Source organism: Haemaphysalis longicornis, unplaced genomic scaffold (genome assembly GCF_048455015.1).
Source record: "Haemaphysalis longicornis isolate Haplotype H1 unplaced genomic scaffold, Haemaphysalis longicornis Haplotype H1 scaffold_2, whole genome shotgun sequence".
NCBI classification, from domain to species: Eukaryota; Metazoa; Arthropoda; class Arachnida; order Ixodida; family Ixodidae; genus Haemaphysalis; species Haemaphysalis longicornis.
In genome coordinates, this window is record NW_027526295.1 from 33,559,625 (window position 1) to 33,586,284 (window position 26,660).

The 26,660-nt window shown below is 47.3% G+C and overlaps 1 protein-coding gene across 1 annotated transcript in view; it reads left to right on the forward strand.

Annotated features, from left to right (window-relative positions):
- LOC144167898 (fibronectin-like) overlaps positions 1-26,660 on the forward strand; it is a 103,238-nt gene that overhangs the window by 48,882 nt on the left and 27,696 nt on the right. Inside the window, exon 2 of the mRNA XM_077697034.1 lies at positions 10,505-10,579. The gene's annotated coding sequence lies outside the window, so the exon portion shown is untranslated. The remainder of the gene's footprint in view (positions 1-10,504; positions 10,580-26,660) is intronic.

Sequence of the window (26,660 nt, forward strand, 5' to 3'; positions counted from 1 at the left end):
CTGTGTCTGTTTCTTTTCTTCTCATAGCTGGCGTGCTGTGCAAAAAGCAGATTTTAAAGTATGTGCTACGCGGAGAAACTAAGCGTACACGTAATGTGGCGAAGCCACCTTTTTGCACTGCAAGAAAGTGCTAGTAAGCAAAATCGAGAAAAATATGGCCGGAGGGGGGGGGGGGATGTAGCTTTGAGCGAGGCTTTGCGGACCCCTCAAATGTTCTCGCGGACCCCCTGGAGTACGCGGACCCCCATTTGAGAACCACTGCTTTAGTCGGCTTTAGAAGATACCGACTGTACAGCCGACTTCCTGGCTGATGTAGTCTCTCTCCTCGAAGAAGCCAAATATGCCAATGAAGCTGCCTTCCTTGTCCTCCTCGTTATTGAAGCAGCTTTCGACAATCTACCACACTCTTAAATCGAAACCGCGCTTGACGAACTTGGAATCGTGGGCCACCACGCCTTCCTTTCCAACAGGACTTTCACAGTCAAGATTGGACACATAAGCAGCACAGCACGGCGGGTCACATTCGGGGTACCCCAGGGAAGAAAACGATCTCCCTTTCTCTTTAACCTCCTTTCTCTTTAACCTTTCTCTTTAAACGATCTCCCTTTCTCCCTTTCTCTTTAACCTCGCCCGACTCCCTTATGCCATCTCCCAGACCCAAACATACAAGGTGCATATTACCATTTATGCAGATGATATTGCCCTCTTCGTCCGCGCAACTCGAACTGAGACAAATCTCATCCGAACTTGTCTACAAGAAAACTTGGACAGTGTTATCAACACGCTTTCAAGCCTCGGCCTCAAAGCCTCGCCAAATAAAACAGAATCCATCTTCCTCTGTCTTCGAGGAGCCTAGAAACCACGACACCTCACGATTGGAAGCGAAAAAATACCATGGGAACCAAAGGTACGATACTTAGGACTTCTCATCGACCCCTAACTCACCTGGAGAACTGCCCTCAATGCCCTCGAAAAACAGGCTAACGCTGCGAAAAAATCGCCCGCAAACTCCTCGCCCACGGCAAGGGCTGTTCACATATCTTGGCACTCCACATCTACAAAGCCCTTACACGTTCCCGGATCCTCTATGCGCTACCCCTCATCAACCTCACTGCCATTCAATGGCAGCGCCTCGATGCCCACCAACGCGCAACAATTCGTTTATGCCTAGGACTTCCGCGCAGCTCTCAGGTAGCCAAGTCCCTCTTTGAAGCTCAGGCATGGCCCTTTTCCCTGCAAGCTAAAGAGGTCTCCAACACATCGCCCGCCTCCATAAAGCACAAGGAATGGCACTCTTGGACCGCCTCCAGTTTCGACCTCATCACAAATGGGAGCACTGGCCACGTTATACCAAGAACTCCTCGCCCTCCACACATAAACACCACTCAACCTCAAAACCTGGCCTTCCCCCTCATTAACGACCCCCACTGCGCATCAGCACCACCTTACCAGGTACCACGTCAAAACGTACCACCCCCGCATGCGCCCTGTACCAAGAGGCAAAGTCACGTATACACACAACCTTCGCTAACAGCACACACGTTTAAACGGATGGTTCCATCCTCGAAAGCACCAGAACAGGCGCAGCTGCTTGTATACTCCCATCCCTAGACGACAATCGTACCGGCCATCTCAACTTTACTGTTAGCTCCAAGACAGCAGAAATCGCAGCCCTACATGTGGCCTGTAACATGGCAAAAGACCACCTCCCACTTGACGCCATAACCATCTTCTCCGACTCAAAGGCTGCATAGCAAAAGATCCTCAACCCCAACCGTGCTGCCCTATGCATTCACAACCTAATTGTAAAGATTCACCCACTTGAAGAAGAAGGGTGCAAGGTCCCCTTCCAATGGATCCCAGGCCATAAGGTCTCCAAGGAAACGAGAAAGCGGATGCCCTAGCCCTCGCTGCCCACAACACTCACCAACAGTCCTTCGACGTCTTCCCAATCGACGAGGCTCGCAACATTATTAAACGACACCTCAGTACATCCCACCCCGACCCCCGAGTCTCTCACACAAGTCCTCCGCGCCCCCTCCCAGACCACGGCCTTTCCAGAAAAGACCCCGCTCTCCTTCCCTGCCTCAGGACAGGCTACTCCTGGACCACCGAAAGCAGGCATCGACTACAAAAGACAAGTTCCCCCTTGTGCCACCTATGCCAAGGCGCAAATGAGACAATTCAACACCTCCTCTGCGAATGCCCTCACCGTGACGCCCCTCGCACCTCTCTCACCAACTTACTGAGAAGACTCAGACTACCACACTCCACACTTGAAGAAGTGCTCTTCCCAACTGGACCGGACTCCACCCACCTCAAAGTAGCATCCCTCATCATCAAATTCGTCGAAGCCTCCGGCCTCTCTGAAATCCTATAAGCTCAGCCCTACCTACCCTCCCTGTACCTCCTACCACCTTCCACCCCCTCCACTCGTTCCTTCCGCCCACCTAACCAAATCCCAGTTAAGGTGTCCTCTCTGAGAGATAGTTACCGGGTTTTTTCCTCACTCCCTGTCCTCTCTAATAACGACAAACAACAACAAAGTAGGTACGCCTGGGATCTTTCTAAGCCGCCCCTCTCCTACGTGAAGTCCCGACCTACTCACGGGCCATGTGAAATGTGTTTGTAGGGCTGGCTTCTGTGGGAGTTGCACCTGCGGAGCCTCCTTGTCAGGAACTGCTGTTTCGAGTCTGAACACGTTTTATTTTTTCCCATACCTTTGCAACGAACCAGGTTCTGGTGAATGTGGTGCTTCATTTTGACCCCGTGAGCTCCTGTGACGTTTCGTCCGAAAGGCCAGATGGGCTTTCAGCATAAAAAAAAATTCATCCGTGATTTCCACAGTGTCCTGCACAACGCTCCTCTCCCCCCCTTTTTTTGGAACTAAGTCAAGGTGCCTCTGGTTGCATTTTCGCAGCATTGACTTACTGCCACTGCCGTAAACTCTTTTTGTCCCTCTTGCCACCTCTGGCAACCCATTCTCCTACATCAACTGGCGAGTTTGATGCGTCTCCTAAAGCCGTTATTCAGGCTGCCATGCGAAAGGCAAAAAAATTTATGCCCCTCCCTCTTGATAGCGACAGGCGAAATTGGCGGCACCAACGTTCAGCCGTTCAGCTGCCGTAGCATCGTCAACTCGATTTCACCAACTTTCGCACTTAAGCCAGTCGTGGCCACAGTATGTTCCTCATAGCCTATGCGGTACATATAGGGTGAATAGAACGAAGGGTCAAAGAGGCATAGGGTAAACGGAACAAAGAGAGAGGGAGAAGTCCGCTGAGGGCACCTTCCAGCCTCCGTGCAGCAAAGTATGCTTGCGTATGCGAGCATCGTGGACCTGTAAAACAGCGCCACGGTGCTTTCAGACTACAAAGAGACAAGCGCTGTGAAAGCTAAAACTGGCATCAGAAGCTTACTTAGAAGGAAAGCCGATGCTCATTTTAAATGTTGTACCTTGTTTAATAAGAAAGAAGAAACTTTTCGAGGTAGTCGAAGATCCCGAATATCAAGATATTTCAAACGGGATTGCCGCACCTGAGCAGCCTACAATTTCGAAGCCTTCTTTCGACATCTCTTCGCCTTCAAATCATCCTAGCACGTAAACTTCACCACACCCAGTAGTGCGGTCAAGGACTAACTTTGCCATTCAAAATATTTAGACGCGCCCACCTCTTGGGCAAAATACTAATTGAAGCTTATTAATTACCAATTTCTCGTATTTTTGCTTTGTTGTCATCGTTGTTTGAGGACAAAGTCCTTATTCTGCACCGGCGCAGAGTTAACATGGCTGAAATTACAAGGGGAAAAAACAAACACAACGACAGGAAAGTGACATACGCAGCGCTGTCCTTTCTTTTCGTTGCGTGTGTTTTTCCGCACTGTAGCTTGACCCACGCTAAACCAGCAAGCCCAACTTTCAACCTTACTGAGTTTAACGTGACCCATGAAATGTTGATAGGATAAATTATTTATGGCGCTTCTTCAGACCATTTTCGCTGAAGCATACTTCTTTATTTATAATTTTGGTGGGCCCGCCGGCTTTCCACCAGGAAGCTGGGTGTTCTACAATTGAATAAAGCATCAATGAGAAGACACAGCATGCACTGTCTTAGTTCTTTTTGTTCAGCGCGATCTGTGAAAAATAAATATTTATTTGAACAAAAGTAAAGTTGAAAGATGCAGCAGCACATGGATCGCACGGTGGAAAAAAAATAGAGGACATAAGACAAAAGCAGAAAACGTCTTTATGGGACTATGGTCAGAGAACGAAGAGGACGCAAGGCAGAACACTAGGCAGCGGGCCGCGAATCATTGCACGCCAGTACTCCAAGTACTCGTAGCGCCTTCATGCCCTAATTGTACTCTCTGCCGTCAAGAATAAAGAAAAATTCTGGAACACCCATCACTTGTTTTACTCTAACTGCATCACCCAAATGTAGTGAGGGAAAGACGAAGTTTTCAAGACGAAGCTGTCCGAACCAGTTAAGAAATATAACTTAACAACGTGAGGGTACGAGATACTTGGTGTTCCGCACTAAGACTTCCACTCGCGAAAAGACATTCACGCGCCAGAGGTACTGCTGTTTCGATAATGGCAGTACCTGTGAATATGAACTTTCGCATCGATCGTGGATGAACACGGGATTCAATGGATATCAGCTGGATCTTCTGGTATCCGCTGAGGGGATCTATCCCGCTCTCATTTGGGCTCTCCAAAAAACCGCGATGACACTTTGTCTTAGTCAAGCGTTTGCTTAGCGTAATTTGGCTTGTGAGAACGTGCCTTTGTCTGACGATGTTTGACAATTGTCTGCTTGGAAGCGGTATGCAATCGCTGCACAGTAACAGGATTAAAAAGGAGGGTAAAAGAGCTTTCAAATGATGCGTGCGCTTGTACAGCGCGGGTTGCTTTTACGGATGAGTTACTGCGAAGCTGTATTACATGAAGGCATAAAGTAATTCTTCATCATTTTGCTTAGAAAGATCATTTAACTTTATTTGATTCATTGATTACTACGCTTTGCGCACCGACGCTACACAGGCGATGAGGCGCGCCGTAATGAAGGGCTCCGGAATAATTTTTAACACCTATAGATTCTAACGTGGTCCGAAATTTCGAACACACTGGCATTTTTCGCTTTTTGCATTAATCAGAAAAGCAGCCGCCGCCGCGCCCGAGAACCGAATTCACTTTAACTTACGGCGGAAAAGAATTGTTACAAATACTTGTGCCTTCGATCGATCTGTTTAACAAAATGTCACCGGTTGGTGACGGAGTAGCTTTTGTTGTGACGTACGACCGTTAATATGCGCAGAAACATATATCCATTAATAACCGAAAAGAGCTTTCCGTTTTATTTTTGTTAATGTCTGGATTCCGTGAAATATCGCTTGTGTTCTTTTACTGCCCCACCATCCCACCTCGGTGCAACGGGTTTGCACTCCCCAAGACAAAATCCTGCCGACACCCATGGTTCCATCTCCTAAACGGGGGGCGCACCTACCCAACCAAAACCGATCTGGGCACCAGTCTCAGCGCATAAACCGAAATTAGATGTTAGTATGAGATATCATTACCCGCTGAACCTGCTTTGTCCTGAAAGACCATCCTAACACTTACCCTGTCACGTACCTCAACACTTCGTATTAAAGCATTTGAGGGCGTAGGAGTAGAGCAGGGATACTATCTGAGAACGATCGTCTCGCGAGTCGATGTCGGCGTGATGACGGAGTTTTAGAATATCGTGGATAATATTCCAAGGTATGCGTTTTATAAATCAAGTAGCAAAAGTATGGCGCATCGCTCAACTGTGAAAAGGGCGGTGCGACCAAGTGACTTCAGGCGCTTGCGCATTTCTCAACTTCTTCGGCGCCACACGAAGTTAGCATACTACGGAAGCCGGCCAAGCTCCAACGTATGAAAACCGTGTGCACAGGGAAATCCCCATATAAAACCACATACACTGCCAAAATCGCCATGCGGGTCCAGCCCGCGGTAACTTATTCATTTGTTTATTATATGTTTATTTTACCCTCAGGGCATTCAAGCATTGTATAGGGGAGGGGCTCACATAAAAGCAAAAAAAGATGTCAAAAGCAAGCGACAAGTGGTTAGTGATTGTACACACAAAAATATAAATTGTTAAAAAGAAACCTGGTAAAGCAAATGCAATAAACGCAGCGATAAACGCAATCACACTTGGTACAAAACAAAAGCTTTGAAATGGTAAGCGCACATCATTCACAGTAACGGCGGATCGACACAAGCATACAATACACTAAAAAAGAAACTGTAAACAACTATAAACGAAAAAGCACTCCTTACTAGAAAGTATTACACAACAAAGAAAAAAATACTTACAAGAATTTTTAATTTGACAAAGCTTCCCGGAAATGGTCAGGGTTACTAATGCAAGCTTATCAAGCAGGCAGGTGGTTCCACTCATGGCACGTTTTCGGCAAAAAAGAATGAGAGTAGGTGACAGTGTTTTGGTGCGGGATATGAACTTTGTGACGAAGGTCAAGACGTTCAGATATGAAACGTGCGTGTCGTATCCAGCGTGATTTTAGTACATGGTTATTATGATACACTTTCTGGAATAGGCATAGACGAAACAGGTTTCTACGTGTTGCGAGAGGAGTTAGGTTCAGACTGGATTTCAAAGAACTTACACTGGCCGTACGATGACAGTTAGAAAGTGTGAATCTCACAGAACGGATTTGAACAGCTTCAAGTTGGGTAGTTAGATCAGTATATCCGGGATCACAAGTTGACGGAGCATACTCTAGTATGGGGCGCACGTAAGTAACATATAACTGTTTTTTGAGAGAAGGTGCTAAGAAAAAATTTCGCTTTAAGTATCCAAGGATGCTGTTAGCCTTAGATGTTAAAAATCAATATGTCGACACCAGGAGAGGTTGTTAGTTATGTGCACACCAAGGTATTTATATTCGACTACGGACTCTAATGGAGTACTGTTAAGAAAATAACCAGGACAAATTACTTGATTACGGGATATCCTCATCATTTTACATTTAGTAATGTTGAGCTCCATATGCCAAAGTTTGCAATGAGTAGAAATATTATTAAGGTCAGATTGTAGGCATTCAGCGTCAGAGGAACTAGTAATGTTACGATAAAGCACACAATCATCAGCAAAGAGGCAAATAGAAGAAGAAATATTACTAGGCAGGTCGTTAATGTATATCAGCAAAAGTAAGGGTCCTAGCACAGAGCCCTGAGGTACACCTGAGCGCACAGGTACCTCAGGGGAGTTGCTTTGGTTGACAGACAAAACTGAGTTCTTTTAGAAAGAAATACTTCTATCCATTGTAAAACTTGGGGACCAATTTTCAAGTTACGTACTTTCAATAGGGGAAGTTGATGATTAACTTTGATGATGATTAACTAATTGTTTGTTGGATACTTTTTCGCTAAGTTGGCTCTTGAGAAGCGCCAAACCTACGTGCTTCGTTAGTGCCATGTAGGCGAAACGCAATGGAAGGAGCCGAAGTCCCTCTGGAGGCTCCATTTGGCCCCGCACACAAAAAGTGAACCTCATGTGTGTTTGGTATTTCGGAAAAATATGCAAAAAAACAGTTTTGGGTCTGCGGCGACCTCCCGGTCCCATTGACAACACCTAGCGTTTGATCTGGCAGAGTGCGGATTGTGAAACAGGCCTTAACGCGCTCTGTCGCCGCTCCATGCATACCTAGTTTCTGGGAAGCCGCTTATATGAGATTTCTTTCTTAGTGACCATCGCAAATGTTTACACATCGGAAGGTGGTAAAACGACACCCATGCTTTCGGGAATTTCGAGTACAGAACAGGAAAGTACATCGCCACGGCCCCATTGAAACATGCGCCTAGTACACCTGAACCTGAGCATTAAACAGCACGTGCAAGCTGGCCCACTATCAAAGTATGAGGTTATCGTACTTACCTCAGTTTGTATCACATAACGTAAAACAGTACGACACTCCAAGCACAAAACCCGTGTTCGAAATGCAGAACGCAGCTCGGAAGCTCCCGGAACCGCCCAACCGCGTAGAGCACTGTCCAGATGTTACTCCAAGGCAAGGTCATGACCACCTGGAATGCAGCAAGGGCAGGCTCACATCGTCTTTGCGTGGGCAGCAACAGAGCTATTGTTCCAGACGTTTCTTTCTTCATATTCGTTCCTCACGCGGGAAAAGCGTCAGAAGAAAGATGTCGCCTCCTTTGTAGCCCAGCAGCGACAGCTGGCAGAAAACAATTGTATTCATAACAGTGCACTTCATGATGGGGTTCACCACACCTTGGTATTCGGCGCCCGCGGCACTGAAAAACCAGATTTGAATCGGTTTTCTCCGCAGTAACAAAACAAAAGGCACTCCAGTCAAGTTTCTGAACATGGTTGTTCTTTCAAAAATGCCACAAGAAAATGTGTCGCTGCACTCTCATGTCTTGGGAGCCGCCATAGCAGATCGCAGCGTTACTTTATTACTTGGCCTGGCTTGCAACGTCCCTTTTTGTGGAACGAAACCTCGCAAACAAGAGGAGAAACAATATTTCTCTTTCTGGTAGACGTTGGGTGCCGCTTTTAAAATATTCATGACGGAAACACTTTTATGATGTATGTGGGTAAAATAACCTAAGGATCCTCAAGGAACCGAAATAACAGATGTGGCAGTCGCAGCCAACTTTTAGGCTCATGCGTGAGCCAAGCCAAGTAAACAACATGGGAATCTCCATGGAGGAAAGAAAAGGTTAGGAGAGGCCCTGACGTCATATTTGTGAAGCCGAGTCCCGCCATGACTTGACCCTGTTGAGCCCAGCACTCTATCCCATCATTCTTTGCTGTCTCCGGTTTGATTTGACTAACATGGCGTCGCGCTGCCCTCTCGCTTCGAAGTGAAAACAGCTTCGTCGCTAATTCCTCGGTGCGATGTCATGTTCTAAGCTGTTGATTTCGCCTTCAATGTGCCCATTCTAGCCCTCACCCAAAGTTTCAATCAAAAAAGGGCCTTTGTTTTTGAAATAGAAGGACGGGTTTTCAGCTCTTAAGCCTCGCAAAGTAGCGTTTGTCGTCGTCATAGCAACAGGCTCACGGGATGGCGAACGCAGACGACGGGAGCATTGTTTGGGGTCGTACAGCAGTGCGGTCTGCGCGCTACGTCTCAGCAGCGATAAATTTCACTTCACTTCACAACGAAGAAACACAAAGTGAGCAAAGAACGAACTGTGGCTCTCGCCAACGCTGAGCGAAGGGGATTTTCCCGGCAGGTCGCCGGCGGCGGCAGCGGCTCGCTCCGCCGATCTCGACGCGACGTAAGCGCCGCTGCGGCTGGGGTTTGAGTTAAGGCCGCCTCCGACGGCGGAGCTTTCAAACTGGCCTAATCTAAAAACGCTTGCCGTAGCGACTGCGCTGGTTTACAAGCGTAGCGAGGCAGCCACATACCAAGCGCCTTAAAAATTTGTCCGTTCTATTTGCCTAAATTTGGCCGCCGGAGTTGTAAACAAGTAAGCAACATTGTCCATGGGGTCAAGAAAAATGACGTCACTTCCTTCACACTTTTCGCAATGCATTGGGATGCCAGGGGCCTCTCCTGAGTATTCTTTCCTCCATCGGAATCTCACTGGACAGTAGCGCTAGATCTGCATCTATTGATATTTGTTGAAAACTCTATGCTACCGAACTCCTCGCGCCCCTTCCAGCCCGCGGTGTGAACAGTAGCGTATTCTGTGGTGCACTGGTAGCCACGAGACGTAGACACGCTGAGGGGCGCGGCACACCATCCGTGGAACGTCCACCAGTTGCGGAAGAGATCCCACGTACCGTGTTCCGTCAGCGAAGAAGGAGGACCTTCGTACCTGGGAGATATAGCTAGCGGTGTGAGCGTTGACTCGGTCTTCTTGCGTGTGGCCTGTTTTACGCCTTATTGGCGGCTGACAAGTCATGGCGGCTTGCAACCAGCTATTGGCCCATCTCATAATATCGGTGTTTTTAACGACAGCACCAAAAGAACATGAAGCCGAAGGAAAAGAGGTGAGTTCGGTGTTTTTTGAAAGGATATGTTGTGCAAGCAGATTTGTAGGCCATTGAAATGCAGATTTCCCGACATTGGTTGAAGTGCGTAGTAGTTGTCCGGAACAAAAACAAAAACAAAAAGACTGACTCTTGCTAGTTAGCAAAGGAAATTTTCCACGTACACGTTCGTTCCTAGCAATGAAGTGCAAAGCAGACGAATTTTCCGCCCCATGCAACTGTGTGAATTCGATTTATTGATAAAAGCACATTATATTGCCATTAGATGCAAACCGTGGTTTCATTAGCACGTTGGACCTTGTACAGCCGAACATATCGAACACGGATATATTGAATTATTGCACGTACTCACTGTGGCTGAATTCTTGCATGGTTTGCTTATATTTTGATGTGAGTAGGAGCTAGGTCAGGCATAGAATGACTATATCCAGCTCTGCAGCTTTAGATGCGTTTCCCATGGCATCTACTCACAGGTGGGCGTGGCGTCGGGACCACTTGCGTTGCCGCTGAGTTCGCCGCCGGATCTGCTACCCGCCCCCGATGGCATTGTAAGTAGTCTAAGGATATACGCATGACATTCAAAAATTTTTGTTGAGTTTCAATCAATATTTTGTTGATTTGTCGTAACAAATATTTTTGAATATTCAAGGAATTCCTATGGTAATTCTGTTGAGGATTCGTTGTGGTTCTGGGGAAAAGTGTCCACTGTGTTTTCATGAATTCTCCGTTGAGTTTGTTACGTTGATTTTCCGTTGACTTTCAGTTGAGATACAACATAATTTCGTATTGATGTTTGTCAAGGTTTTTACAAGTGCTCGGTGTGTTTTTCTTCATGTTTAGTTGAAAGGTTGTTGTGCTCAGTTTCTGTTGGGGTGAAAGCATTTCTTTATTGACAAAGCCCGCCATTCGTTGACCGCGCTATCACTAGTTAAACATCAGAACTCAATTGACGGTCCATTATTCTTGATCTAAGAGATCCTCTAGCAAAGAATGTCTATTGTAATTTTGTTGAGGATTTTTCTGTTTCTGTGGAAAAGCAGCCACCGTATTTTTATTGATTTTATGTTGCGCTTATTACGCCGAATTTCTATTGAGGTTCAGTTGAGATTCAGCTGAATTTCGTATTGATATTTTTTCGATGTTTTTGTGAGTGCTCGTTGTGGTTTTGTTGATTGGTAGTTGAAATATTTTTGGGTTTAGTTCCTTTTGCTGTGAAAACACTTGTTTACTGGAAAATTCTGCCATTAGTTGACCGTGCTATCTATAGTTAAACACCAGAGCTCAATGAACGGTCCATTATTCTTGATCTAAGATATCGTAAAGTGAAGAATTTCTATTGTAATTCTGTTGAGAATTTTTGTGTTTCTGTGGAAAAGTTGCCACCGAGTTTTTATTTATTTTCCGTTGAGTTTATTACTCGTAATTTCTGTGGAGTTTCAGTTGAGATTTAACCGAATTTCGCACAATTGTTTACCCAAGTTTTTATGAGTGCTCAAGTTTTTGGTGATGTGTAGTTGAAAGTATGTTGTGCTTAGTTTCTGTGGCAGTGGAAGAACTTGTTTATTGAATAACCGACCGTTCGTAGACCGTGCTATCAATCAATAAAAACCCGAGCTTAATCCACGGTTCATTATAGTTGCTTCAAGAGACAGCGCTATGAAGAATTTATATTGTAATTCTATCGAGGATTTGTTGTATTTCTTTAGAATAGCCGCCAGCTTGTTTTCATAGTTTTTCCATTGAGTTTATTACTTTCGAATTTCCACTCAGTTTTAGTTGAGATGAAACTGAATTTCGTATTGATATTTTGTGGGGGTTTTTACCAGTGCTCGAACCTCCACGGGGCACCTTGAGTATTCATGGTGACGGTGTTGGCGACACCGCGGACCCCGAGCCCCCAACATAAACTGTAACCTACCGTGGTGATGTGTTTAAAGGTGAAGGGTAGAAGCCTCAAACGGTGGCCGTCGGAGCCCAGGTCAAGCTCCGGTGGATGGGCTCCCTGTCTGTTTACCAGGCAGGGAGCTCCGGGACCTCTCAGGCTATCAGGGTAAGGTTTGAGAAGAAAGTGCCCCCGTCCCCTCTTTTTTTCTATGCTGTATGGAAAATTCAAAACCCCCCTCCAAACGTGATCGGTCCCTGAAAAAAGGCCGCACCGAAGTATCTTTTCCTCCACTTCCAAGCATGAGCTTCCCAAAGCCAGACAAATACTCCCGTTTCCTTGTTATCGAATCTCTTGACACAGCCCACCCTCTTGCTTAACAATCAGTATTTTTGATTACAAAATACGTTGATGGAATAATTGGGAAAACCTATAATGCCAAAAAACAACGGACAGGTGAAGTCCTTGTTGAAGTAAAAAACCAGCAGCAGGCAACCACACTTCTTGGTCAGATGAAAATGGTCGATCTGGACATCAGGGTCACACCCACCGCAGCCTGAATAGCTCGCAGGGTGTGATCTCTGAGGCATATCTTCTTAACGAGACAGATGCCGACATTCTTGAAGGTCTAAAGGATCAGGGTGTCACAGCCGTGCGCCGCATCACGATGCGTAGAGATGATAATGTAATCCCCACGAAACATATTATCCTGACCTTCAACTGCTCCTCACTTCCTGACCATATCAACGCAGGGTTCATCCGATGCTCCATTCGTCCTTATATTCCGAACCGGCGCCGCTGCTTTAAGTGCCAGCGGTTCGGGCACGGAACCAACTCCTGCCGTGGTCGTCTGACCTGCGCAAAGTGCGCTCAGCATGATCATCCATCTGATAATTGTCTATCATCAACCCTCCCCTGTGCCAATTGCCAGGGACCCCACGCCGCCTACTCTCGAAAGTGCGAGAAGTTTAAGCAGGAGAAGGCAATCATTAATGTGAAGGTCACTGAGAACATCACCTTCGCAGAGGCGCGAAACAGGTTCGCCTCGTTCCCCCTGGGGAGGTACGCCGACGCGGCTCGCCGGGGGGCGGAGCGGCGTTTGGTGTCCACAGGGACATTCTTCAGCGAGTCTGCCCTGGTCCTTCCGCCGCCCCCCCCTGGGGTGCCTCAGGCAGCCCAATCCGTTGCCACGCCGCTTGCTGAGGCAGCAGCGGTTGTGGTGACAACCTCTTCTGTAGGGACCGGTGCCGCTCCCGCCTCTGCCTCCCCGTCCTCCAGTAGGTTGGAGGGTGCCTACTGGATGGACACCGGGGGCCCCGCATCGGCTCCCACCGCCACCGCACCTCCCGTGCCACCTCTGGTGCCCCGGACGCCCTCGGCGGTGGCGGCTCAAACGAAGGGCTCCCGAAAGAGGGCCCTTCGTGGAGTCCGACGAGGAGATGGATGTCACGCCGTTTCTGCCTGCAACGCAGCGCAGGGAGCGGCCTCCGATGTCCAAGCCGACAGAAAAGCCTAAAAATCCTACAATAACAGCCCCGAAAGACGACACATGAACATACACACACTCCAGTTATTCCTAAATGTAAATAATGGGAACAGAAAACATCATCCAATGGAACTGCAGAGGCCTCCTTAAAAATCTTGACGATGTGTATGAGATTCTGCATGCCAGTCAGCCAAGTATCATGTGTCTTCAAGAAACCCACCTCAATTCTAAACAAAAAAAATTCTTAAATAGGTACATCGTATTCAGAAAGGACAGGGTTGGCTGCACACACTGTTCAGGAGGTGTGGCAATTGTCGCCCGGAAATCCTTCGCCTGCCACCCTGTCACTCTGAACACTGTCCTTGAGGCTGTAGCAATCCGTACGATAATATTTATTAGGTTGATAACGGTATGCTCCATTTACATTCCTCCTGATCATGCACTTTCGAGCTCTGATTTCGAGGCGCTGGTCCACCAGCTGCCCGAACCATACATTCTAACAGGCGACCTTAATGCGCACAACTCTTTTTGGGGCTCCTCCAGAACGCTTGCCCGAGGTCGTCTGATAGAGAAATTCCTTACATCCTCTGGAGCATGCCTTTTCAACTAAAAACAGCCTACATACCATAACTTAGGACACAATACATACTCGCTGAGGGTTAGTTGGCGTATTCATGGGAGGTTGTGGCCATTACTACACCAGGGTGGCCAATCCTGCTCTGGTGAGGGAGTGCATTACCGGCAATGGTCGCCAGGGTCAGGCCGCACCCCAAGCCCCTTTGTGCAATTCCATCAATACGCGGATCTTTTTTTTTAATCCGGTGGGAATTGTCCGGCACCGGGATTCGAACCACGGTCCTTCTGCACGCGAGACGGGTGTTCTACCTCTACGCCATCGCTGTCGGCTTGCGAAGGCAAGATAACCGCTGGTCATTAAGGGTAACAGAGTGGATCCCTAGAGAAGGCAAGCGTTGCAGGGGGCGGCAGAAAGATGGGCAGATGAGATCAAGAAGTTTGCGGGGATAAATTGGTCACAGTTGGCACAGGACCGAGGTAATTGGAGAATAATGGGAGAAGCCTTTGCCCTGCAGTGGGCGTAGACATGCTGGTGATGATGATGATGATGACATACTCGCATCTTGACTTGGCTATTGGTTCCGCAGTTCTCTTTCCATGTCTTGAGTGGGGTGTGGGCACAGACCCATATGGTGGTGACCATTTCCCCACTTCATTAACATATATAGGTATAGGCCCGAGCAGTCCATCTTACCATAAAAGGTTTAATGGATCAAAAGCAAACTGGAGAAAATTCACACAAACATCTCAACTACACCACACATCCATAAAACACCTACACGTGGAGGAAGCAGCCCGACTCGTCACGGCACACATACTCGACGCCGCCGAAAAGTCCATGCCCCAGGCCTGCATTGCGTCCTGCAACCAAGGAGGCCCTGGTGGAACGAGGACTGTAGGCGGGCGCGAGAGGCCTAGAACAAGGCATAGGGTGTCCTTCGCCGGTACCCCACGTCGGATAACCTGATCTCGTTTAAACGGGCAAAGCCCTTTTGAAAGCGTGTGCGTCGTGAGGCGAAAAGGGAGAGTTGGTGCGCTTTCCTTACATCTATTAACTCATGCAGAGACACTCACAAGGTATGGACAAGAATACGTAAACTGAATGGACAACATACACATAGCCTGCCCCTGCTCAGTACAACAGGGGACACACTCGAAGACCAGGCTAACACACTTGCACAACACTTCCAACACGTTTCCAGCTCTGCACAGTACATAAACACTTTCCTGAGACATAAAACCGCTTGTGAAAAGAAGTCCTTACATGATAATAACAGGTCAAAATCTGGTTACAATTCTGAATTTACACTATATGAGCTGAGGGCTGCTCTGAGCACATGTAAACCTTCAGCTGCAGGCGCAGATCAGGTTACATACACTATGATACAACACCTACACCCAGATACTATTAAAACACTCCTACACCTATACAACAACTTATGGCTGGAGGGAGGCTATTGTAGTAGCGTTCCTGAAGGAGGGTAAGGACCCTTCTTCTCCCGCCAGTTATCGACCCATCGCCCTCACAAGCTGCCTGTGCAAGCTTCTCGAGAAGATGATTAACAGGAGGCTCGTGTACTTCTTAGAGTACAATGGTCTTCTCGAGAGCTGCTAGGCTGGCTTCAGGCTGGGGCGATCCACAAACGACCAACACGTTGCGCTTGAGTGGTATATAAAGGATGCCTTTGTCCACAAACAGTGTTGTGCTACGGTCTTTTTTGATCTTGAGAAAGCCTACGACACCGCTTGGCGATACGGGATACTTAGCGACCTGAAATCATTCGGTGTTTCGGGCAATATGTTTAATCCTATTTATAGCTACCTGGCAGAACGAACCTTTCGTGTAAGAGTTGGTACTGCCCTTTCAAATGTTTTTGTACAGGAAAATGGTATGCCTGAAGGTGGCGTTTTGAGCTGCACGTTGTTCATAGTCAAGATGAACTCACTTGGAAAGGCGTTGCCACTAACAATTTCCTGTACTATGTATGTAGATGATGTCCAAATATCTTTCAAGTCGTGTAATATGTCAACTTGCGAACGCCAAGTCCAGCTTGCGAACGCCACTTGCGAACGCCAAGTAAGCTAGCTGGCTGGGCTGATCAGAACGGTTTTAAGCTAAACCCAGTTCAGAGCACTTGTGTTGTGTTCTCCAAAACGCGTGTGATCAGGCCAGATCCAGACATCAAACTGAATGGTGTCTCGATTCCGGTCAAAAAAGAACACAAGTTCCTAGGCATAGTCCTTGATGAAAAACTTTCCTTTATCCCTCATATCAAACAACTAAAACAAAAATGTCTTAAAACAGTGCATATTCTCAAGGTCTGGTCGCATCACTCATACTGTGCTGACAAACAACTTCTGCTGCGAGTGTTTACCAGCCTGGTAGGCTCGTGGTTAGACTATTGGAGTGTTGTGTATGGTTCAGGAAGGGAAACTGCTTTGAGAATGCTCGACCCATTGCAGCACTTGGGCCTTCGACTTGTGTCTGGTGCTTTCAGGACTAGCCCTGTGCAAAGTCTGTACGTCGAGTGTGACAGATGGTGCCTAGGGTACCAGCGCGAGTATGTCGATTTACTATATGCGTTTAAAGTTTCATCAATGTCTCACCATCCCATTAAGTCTATAATGAGCGATACAGCTACATCCCAACTGTTTTTAAATCGCCCATCTATTTCTGCGCCTTTCTCGCTCAGGGCGAGGCAAGAGGCCTCTGACCTTTCTGTCTCGTTTTTAGACACTTTTAAAACATCTCTCATTGATTCTATAGCCCCATGGCATCTTCGTCCTGTACTGTGTGATTTGTCGTTCGCGCAATTTAAGAAAACACTGTGCCCACAACTGCCATTTTGCAGCATTTAAAGGGGCCATGAAAGGCGTTTTGAGCACACTAAATGAAGTAGCGCAATCGTTCGATTGGGTCGTCAAGGTCATCTGGGCCAAGTATTACTCTTTTACGCGCAGCGGAAAGCTCACACTTTTGTTGCAAAGTTTGTCGCATTTTTCTCACCCTTTCCTTCGTGTTTTTGGACGCCGCCATCTTCACATGTCTACATCATCGATTCCCAGATGTTCGTCACGAGCTATACATCCTGCTATTGGGCGGCTTTTTCACGCACTTCCGGCAAAGAGATGAGTCGTCTGCTCAGCGTCGGCCCGCCGGCTGATCTGCCAGCGGAGTGTCGGAGTGCTTGGACATTTTACAACAAACGAAACAAGTGTAAACAAACGCTTAACCGTTCGTATTGAATGCAACACGGCCATAACACGACATGGATATTCTCTTACCTGAGTACGTTTCATAAAGAAAGCGTTGAAGCCCCGTGGCACTTCTTTCGTGCAATCGCAGGGAACGCCCTGAGCCGAATGCCCAGGTTTAACGCATACATTTTATTCAACTTCCAAACAATCCAGAGATGCGTTTCGAACGAGCACAACGTCACAACATGCGTTGCAAGTCTGAACCCCGATTGACAGACGATGGGTTGCCTCCTCCTGCCCGTTGTAAATTCGGTACTCACCTCGCGCGCGGTTGCGGGGACGAACAGCAAGTCACTTAACTCTGGCGCGCAAGCCGAGATTGCTTTTAGCCACGCACACTGCACATACCCCATGCGAGGTTGAGTCGTACGTCGCTCGAGAAAGATAATCCAGACCATGGGAAGCACTATCCACCCGCAGAAGCACAACGTCGCATTTCATTGCGAAACAAAGGCGTCCACAACACACACACCATAGCCTCCTGTAATGCCAAACGCATCTCACACTTCCCAATGGGAGTGAGTGGTAAGCCTGCACTGCCAACATGTCGCGAGGTAGAGCCCCGAGCTGAACCGGGATCACGCAACCGTAACTGACTTCTGGGGCGGTTTGTGCCCTGTTGCCAAGGCAACCGATGTTTGATATTGTCAAAGAAATGGCGCTCGCTCCAGCGCTAGAAAGCTGAGAGGCGCGCAGGAGCATGTTTTGCCAACGTTGCCGCTCTCCACCACGCGTCGCCCCAAGCTGAACTGGTCCAGAGCCTTCTATACTGTAAATAGAAGGCTCTGAACTGGTCTAGGGTGCCTGGATGTTCCTCCTCGCCGGGGCGGGCGAAGAGGAACATCCAGGCACCCTAAACTGGTCCCATAATTGAAGCGTTTTGTGCACGGGTTCTGTATCGGTTTAAAATGTCTTTTTCACATGCCGCCGGCAGGAATTACCACCACCGCAAAATAAGACCCGGCACCAGCGGGGCCACATCTGATACGGTGCTTTTTGGATAAACAGTGCGCGGTGCATGAGGGGCATGAGGGACCGAGCGCACGATCTCCCCCGAGCGGCTGCGAGTTTGTTTATTTATATGTATTTATACAGGCACCTACATCGCCCTCACGGGCATTATTGTAGCGGGGAAAACAAGCAAAGGAATACAGTACAGTCAATATAACAAAAAATGGTTGCGGGTAAAAGGCTGTATGGTTGAAACAACAAAGTGTTGACTTACACTGTCATAAATAAGGCATCACATTGCAAATACAAAGCAAAAACGCAAAAAGAGAAGAGTGCTATCGGTTACACAGTGCAATAAAATAAAATAAAAAGCAATTAGGACGGAACGCATCAGAAATGTACAGTAGGGATTAGTCCAACAAAAAATTGTGCAAATTTCTAACAAAAGATGAGGGAGGCGCAGAGACAATTTCCTCTGGCAAGCCGTTCCACTCATGCGTGGTCCTTGGAAAAAAGGCGTATTTGAATGCGTTGATCCTGGACGCGTATTCACGCAGTTTTAAAGAATGGTCAGTACGGGGTGACACATAGGTAGGTGGTCTTATATACTGATCCTTGTCGATGCCTGTTCTGTTCATGAATATGCTGTAAAATAGGGACAGTCGTAGGTATTTTCGCCGGTCAGCTAACAGAGGCCATTGTAATCCTGAACGAATGTCAGCTGATCTTACGGTGAAGTTATAATTGCTTGCCACAAAGCGTGCTGCTCGTGCCTGTACACGCTCTAGGGCTTCTATATTTGATTTTGTTGAGGGGTCCCAGGCACTGCAAGCATATTCCAATATAGGACGCACATCGGATATGTATAGTGTTTCTTTCAACTTAGTTGGTGCCTGTCTAAAATTGCGCCTCAAAAAATTTAGCACGCGACTACCCTTTAATGTTAAGTAATTAATATGAGCGTTCCAAGACAGGTTGGCAGAAAAAATGATCCCTAGATATTTATATTCTGATGCAACCGGCAAGGTAGCCCCGGCCATGACGTAATTTGAAATCCGAGGCTGTTTTTTGTTCGTAAACCTCACCAATTTACACTTCGACACATTTAATGTCATTCTCCATGAATCACACCAAGAAACTATAGAGTTCGTCATTCTGCAATTGAACGGTGTCCGCTTCAGAGGTAATGTTATTGTAAATGCAGCAATCGTCAGCGTACAATCGAAAACGGCTAGAGAGATTGTCAGAGATATCATTTATACAAATAAGAAAAAGCAGGGGCCCTTAAACTAACCCTTGCGGCACTCCTGACAATACACCGACGCTTGATGAGCACACACCGTCAAGAATCACGCACTGCTGTCTTTCAGAAAGGTACGCTTCGATCCACATGAGAAGGGCATTAGGTATACCTAGACAACGAAGCTTTTGCAACAACAACACATGTTCGCCGCCGATTAAAAGTCACGCGCTGCCCTGCAGCAACGCACACCGCGAAAGGGCAAGGCCAGGCCGCCGCAAAAATGCGGCTAGATTTTTCGTTCGCTTTTCCAGCCTTGAGTGGAGTGAGTGATTGAAGGTGTCAACAAAGCTTGCCCGTAGCAGACGACAGTATGAGCAGCGGAAGTACGTCACCGCCGAGGAGCGCAGCAACACGGGAGGGAAGGCTTTCGCGCCGTCAACAGCGGAGAGGAAGTTGAAAGGAGAAGGAAACGCGGCGCGACGATGATGCGCGGTTTTTGATTTACAATTTCTCAGCTAATACTCATCGCTTTAACTAAATTCTTGCGGGAGAAGATTGCTAATACGTTGTCTCATTTGGTTACATGTACATCCATGCATCGGCGGAAGGTATTTCAGGACCCCTTTAATGTATCTCCAGGCGAAATATGGGGCGGAAGAATTTTTTAGTGATGCATCAAAAACATCCACTGCAGTGTGTTATGCTGCACACGGACCAAACTTCAATGCTTGCAAAACAATGAATGTGAATTCCAGCATCTTTACGGCGGAAGCATAAGGTATATTTCTTGTTTTAAATCACATTATCGAACGTAACATTGCTAAGTCCATCATTTTCATAGATTCACTTAGCGTCGTGCGCAAAAATACGTAGAAAGATTATCCCAGAGAAGAGCCACATAAGAACTATTGCTCGGTGGGGTGTTAGACAAGCGGGTAGTTGCCAACTCAAAATCGCCAAACACAGATAATCTTTAATGAGTTATTTCCCACAAGCAACACTTTGAACCAAGAATCAGGAAGAAAAAAATAAAAAAATATGTTTATTTCTTTATCATAGGAATCGGTAAAACACGAAAGTAAAGTGCACAGCGAAATCTCCAGCTGGGCGTGATTAGCGGGTCGGCGGCTGGTGTTGGGTGCGCTTGGCGAGTGACTACCTGCTGGCGGGTCACTTCGGCAAAGGTGTACTAGCGGCATTTTTGTTACGGATATGACGTCAGTGAAAAGTGGGTGTATCGCAGCATGAAACACTTTCGTGCTAAAATATAAATATCAGTGGCTTAGCTCGGCTATGCCAGGATATACGTAGCGTGAGCTAAGATTCAGCTGGTTATTCTTAGGTTTCCTGGTTATTTAGGATTAGGTGATTATCATGCTTACTGCTGCTAAAACAATTTTTATTCCAACTCAATTCAATTCAATCCGGTACAGTCCAGTCTAGTCCAGTCCAACTCAATCCGCTCCACTCGGGTCCAGTCCAGTCCAGTCACTGCTTCTCGCGCATGCGCAGCATGGCTCTCCAGGAGCCACACGAGGAGGAGGAGGAATAAACATCCCTATGAAGCAGTTCGCCTTGGTGAAGAGTCCTTATTCCATGACCCCTTGAGACCGTCCGGCTTCTTGGGCTCTTTCAAGGCGAAATGGCTATCAAGCGGCTCTGGCGCAGCGTCAGACTTGGGTACTGCGCAACGGAGGCACACAGCTGGGCACGCGCCGGCGCGAGTGCGTCTGCTGCGGCTATGACGTCACTGCTCTGGAATGCGCAGACCAGCGAATGTACAGACCCAATTCTCTACACACCGGTACTCCAATTTTATTCGATTATCCAATCCAGTACAATCCAATTAAATAAAATCCAATCTAATTCAATCGAATTAAGCCCAAATCCAATCCAATTAAATCCAATCCAATCTAATCTAATCGAGTCTAATCTAATCTAATCCAATCCAATTCAATCCAATCGAAGCCAAGCCAATCCAATGCAATCTAATCAAATCGAATGCTCTTCGCGCTTGCGCAGAACCGCCCTTCAAAGTCCACGCGCAACTGCTCAACCTCGGCCAGTGTAACTTACGCTACAAAACCCGAAAACGAACAACCCTAAGTAAAGCGCACCCTTTACTACGAAAGGTTGCTTCCCCGCAATGAGACCCTGTGGGCAGGGGTGCACCATTTATTGGCCGCTTGCTTCGTTCTACTGGCGCTATTTCCGTGATGGATGTGACGTCAGTGAAATCTGTGTAACCCGAACAAAAGACTTTTGTGTTAAAAAAACCGATAAGACTTATGCAACCAGTGATAATGACCAGAATACTGCAGAGCCTGTCGTACCACAAATTCAGCCCCACCAAAGAAACTGAAAGAAACACCTTCATTAGGACAGCCTACAAGGCAGTTGTCAACCTCGCAATTCTGACCATCAGTGGAGCTAACAAATGTTGGACCACCAAGATAACAGAATCAACATGCATAGACGGGCCTCAAAGAAGGGGACGGCCATCTCTTGATCTAGGAACAAGATAACTGTTCGGGGCAAAGAATTGACTCGGGAAACGCAGGACAACAGCGGGTGAAGGTGAATAGGAGAGGCCTTCACGCTGCAGTCATCCTAAGTAGGATGTTGGTGTTAATTGTGATGAATAGGCTATCAACTTGTGTGTTCCTAACGAATGTCAACAAATCGGAGAAACAATGCACTCTCTTAGCAACAAGGAAGCGGATGTAAATACCGAAGCGGGAGGGGCCAGTTAAATTTCGCCTCTCCATCTTCTTGGCGAACTGATGGAGACGAAATAGTGATGTTCTTTTGATGCGCGAGCCGAGAGGACGATCTCGACTCGCTCCGATGACCGACGACCGATGCTTGGAGCCGGTGAGGGATGAGGACTGCCTTCCTTGCTGGATATTAGGTTTATTTACACTATTTACATTACTCCAACTTTACATCAGGTCAGAGTGACGGTTACATTGTCACTCTGACAGCAGCAGCCTGTTCGGCCGAGATCTATACTGAACTAGATCCCCTCTCGACCGACCCCGGACCAAACCTAACACTCCGGTTTTGATGCCAAAAACCCCGCCTCCAAGATGGGGGCGTTCAAGAAAGAGAGAAAAACCTTTCAAAACAGTTAATAAAAACCATTGATTGGCCACAGGAACCAGCAATCACACCTGTGTCCCCACCTGCGGTCACGTGACCCAACACTCTCTCTTATGCACTCATACTGCGTTTCCCACGCACGTTATAGCACCCGACCAGCAAATACAGGACATCTGCGGCCTAAAGTGGACACACCATTACGTTCAGCGAGTGGCATCTGCTCAAAAGCCAAGCCGACGGCTTGGAGCGGTCTTCGCGCGGCTGACCTCCTCCCGCGTCCTCGCCTTGGCGCCTTGTCTGCGCGCGCGCCGGGACAAAGAGGGAGTCGGGGCTAATCCCCTTCCAGACTAAAGGGGCGCCGCCGCCCGCCTGAACAGCCCACGGGAAGAGATGCTGCCAGCCCAGGCGACCGTCATCGAGGCGAACGACCCGTCAACGGAGCGCGCCCGGCGCCGGCTTCGCAGATTCTCAAAAACTTACACCGCGCGCCTTTCCGACACTATGAGACACACCATCATTCAGCTTCCCGTCAGCTTGTCATGCCGAATGACCCAGCCACCTCCGACGCGACAGAGATACTCAGGCTAATCGCCCCCGTCTTTTGACACACAAAAGGACGGGCACAAAACACGCTCTCCGCGTCTCTGAACTTGGCGTTCGTGCGGCTACATGAAAGGGACACGGGATAGCAGCTACCAGCGGAGGCGACGCGAATACATGAGCCCCCGGCGGCTTTCATTAATAAGTAGGAGCCCGAACTTAACAGGGCCATATATCCCCTTTAAATAGAAAGAGGTGACTCAAAACAAAAATAAGACAGCCCCCCCCCCGTGAAAGAAAACTACTGCACGCCATGATAGGCGTGGCACTGATCCCGTGACCCCGCATAAGAACACTCCGCTACTAAAAATATGGATACACACCTACACTAGAAGGGGTGGTAGGGCAGGCTCAAAAGTTCATTCGGGTGAAGTTTCAATATGATGAGACCACAGTATACACAGACTCCTGGATGTACGAAAGCACGAGGAACCAATTGTCGTAGTTGACTACTCTGGTAATCATTATGATAGCATGACCCTTCAAAATACAAGAACAAAGGAGGGGAAGTTGGAGCCGTCCGCTTAGCAATCCGAATAGCGGATGTATTAAATAAAATAATAACATCATTACAGACCCACAAAGGATATTACACTGTTTTCTGGACATTATATACCAAGCGCTTCGGAACGGTATGCCCATCCAAAATGGAGAAGGTTAACAATGTCACCTGGACAGCCGGATCCAATGGTCTGAAAGAGAATGACGCACTATGCAAGAGATACAAAAACTTGTGATGGTGGTTGTGATCACAACTACCACACTTCTCTCTCCGAAAAACGTTCAGAACAAATCCTCATCCCATGCCTAGGAACACAATCTTTCCCATCGGTATAACGGCGCCTCAATGCCGAAAAATCAAACTTTGCGGACGAAAAACCAACACAGTTATCTGAAAATCCATGTGTGTTAAGGTGTTCGATGGGAACATCACACATTAACTTACTACTTTGCTAAAATACACACTGAACTTTTATACACTCTTTTTGGCTGAAAAGGTTTCAAAAATCTTGTCCCATGGCTAACACCCTTGAAAGGGGTTTTGGCAAAAAAAAAGGGTGTACGGATGAAAAAAGGGTGTTAAGCTTAACACCCTTAAAAAGGGCGTTGAGGATTCTCAGCACCCCAAAAAAGGGTGTTGAGCCTCAAACACGTTTTTTGGGTGATGGCATGCGCGGTGGCATTGTGAATCGTGGGGCGCGCAGCATTCAACACAAACACTCAATACGCACAAGCAACACTTGGAACACAAATGAATTGAGCAAGAAAACCAACGGGATGAACCCGGTACAGGGAGTGCATACTTGCTTGGTAATACCTGTGCTGTTCTTGCTTTTATATCCAGCATAGGAAAGCCCCCCCGATCGAGTCGGTGGGCTTGCCGCAAAAAACAGGTATTTTAGCGCTAATTTTAGAAGTATAGATTTTACTATGAGAATATACAAATCAACACGCGGATTTGCAAATTTTTTTTAATTACCACGTAGTTTTGTGTTCCAACACTTATAGAATTTTATTAAATACCGAACAAACCTTCCCCGCCACCTCAACACCCTTCAAAAAGGGTGTTCTTTATTTAGCACCTTTTTTCCCAGAAGTGTGTAAAGCTACAAATTAGGGTGTTGGAAAGTAAGAAAAAGGGCGTAAAAAAGGGTGCGAGAAAAAGGGTGTAAGGAAAGACTGCCAACTAAGAAAAAAGGTGAAGAGGCCTCCAACTTTGGAGGCATTTTGTTCCTGTTTACAGGGGTGGACGAAAATTTTCTACAAGCGGGAGGTGTTTTGTACCTCACGATGTTTAAAGCAATGTGAATTGGCAGAATTTATTACCAGTGAAGCTCTTTAAGCCTGAGCTGGTTTCGGTGGCATCAGCAAAAAAATATAAAGAAAAAGAACTGCGGCACCTGTAAAGGGTGCACCACCGCAGATAGGGTATTATAACAGTGAAGTCGGCTTTCGAGCTTGTTAGAGTGTCAGCACAAGGGGCGTATGCGTATGCGCACCTTTCACTGTACCATTTCAGAGATACTAGTGTTTTTTGGATTCTAAAAGGAAAAAAAAAATTGGCGCAGCTTGCAATAGTGGTGCAACGCTGGAGAAACAGCCTAGCTGGGGACCGACCTAGCTTGTTTGCCCCTTGGGGACACACTAGAACAGCCTAGTAAAATCCGGTTAAACTTGGCCTCACCCCTCAGCGGTCATCCCAGCTTAGCAAGGACACGGCAAATCTTAGCAAACATAACCAAACTTAGCAACACCGGAAGAAACTAGGTGACTCCACCTCCGCTGTTCTTTTTTTGCAACTGAACACCTATTTCACACCATTTCAACAACCTATAGACAGCCAAGCGTGTTGCAGTCGGTAAACACTCTTTTCGCCACCCGACTATATAGTATTTTTAAGTGCGAATGCACTTTATAAGCGACCCTGAATTCCGTTGACCGCCGTCCGTCCACATAGCAACAGCTGCGGGTGCGCGCGCTCCTCGTCTTCCTTGGCAACGGGGGGAGATGGCACATACCCACGTGGGGGATTGGCCAGGAATCTCCTCGTCTTCCTTGGCAACGGGGGGAGATAGGCGTGCGCTGCCTGGCCGCTGACATGGCACATACCCACGTGGGGGATTGGCCAGGAATCGGGCGTGAGAAGGGCTAATGCACCCGCTTAAAGGAATACTGACACGAAATTTCAAAGCTGAGATCCGCTCTAGCAATCAAGTACAACGACAACACAAATAGGTGTCTGCGCATGGCACATACCCACGTGGGGGATTGGCCAGGAATAGGGCGTGAGAAGGGCTAATGCACCCGCTTAAAGGAGTACTGACACGAAATTTCAAAGCTGAGATCCACTCTAGCAGTCAAGTACAGCGACAACTCAAATAGGTGTCTGTGAATAAATGCATCTTTCTTTCTTTGTAGTTGTGTGTGTGTGTGTGATCTCTCTTTCGCGAACATTACCGAACCGCGCAAATTCAACTCGTGCATTCGCACTTTCACATTCTTCCCCTCGGGGAAATGCGGGGAAATTTTAAATTTTGAACGTTCAAATTGGTGTTTCACGTGCCAATGCTAAACTTGGGGCATAAGGTGTACCGCATATGGAAACGAGCGATCATTGCATACGAGCAATTATTTTTTTGCATGCGTTTGAAAATTTCTTGCGAGTAGAGAAGTATATGAGGGGATGTCTTCTTCTTTACAGTGCTATTATGCATCCAAACATAGCCTTATTCAATGAACAGCTGAACACCTTTTCCACACCCTTTCAGCACCCTAAGAAAAACCGAGGCTGTTGAAGTTGATCAACACCCTTTCTTTATACAAAAGGGTGTAGAGCTAGAAAAAGGGTGTTGAGATTCAAGAAAAAGGGTGTAAATGCCTCCAACACCCTTTTTCCATTTATGCTACACCCTTTTTGGATAAAAGGGTGTAAAAAAGTTTAGTGTGTAGGGCAAACATGCACCCTCTTGCGCGCAAGTTAGCCGTGTCCAAGGGTATGGCCAGGGGAGAACAACTCAAACGTAACATATT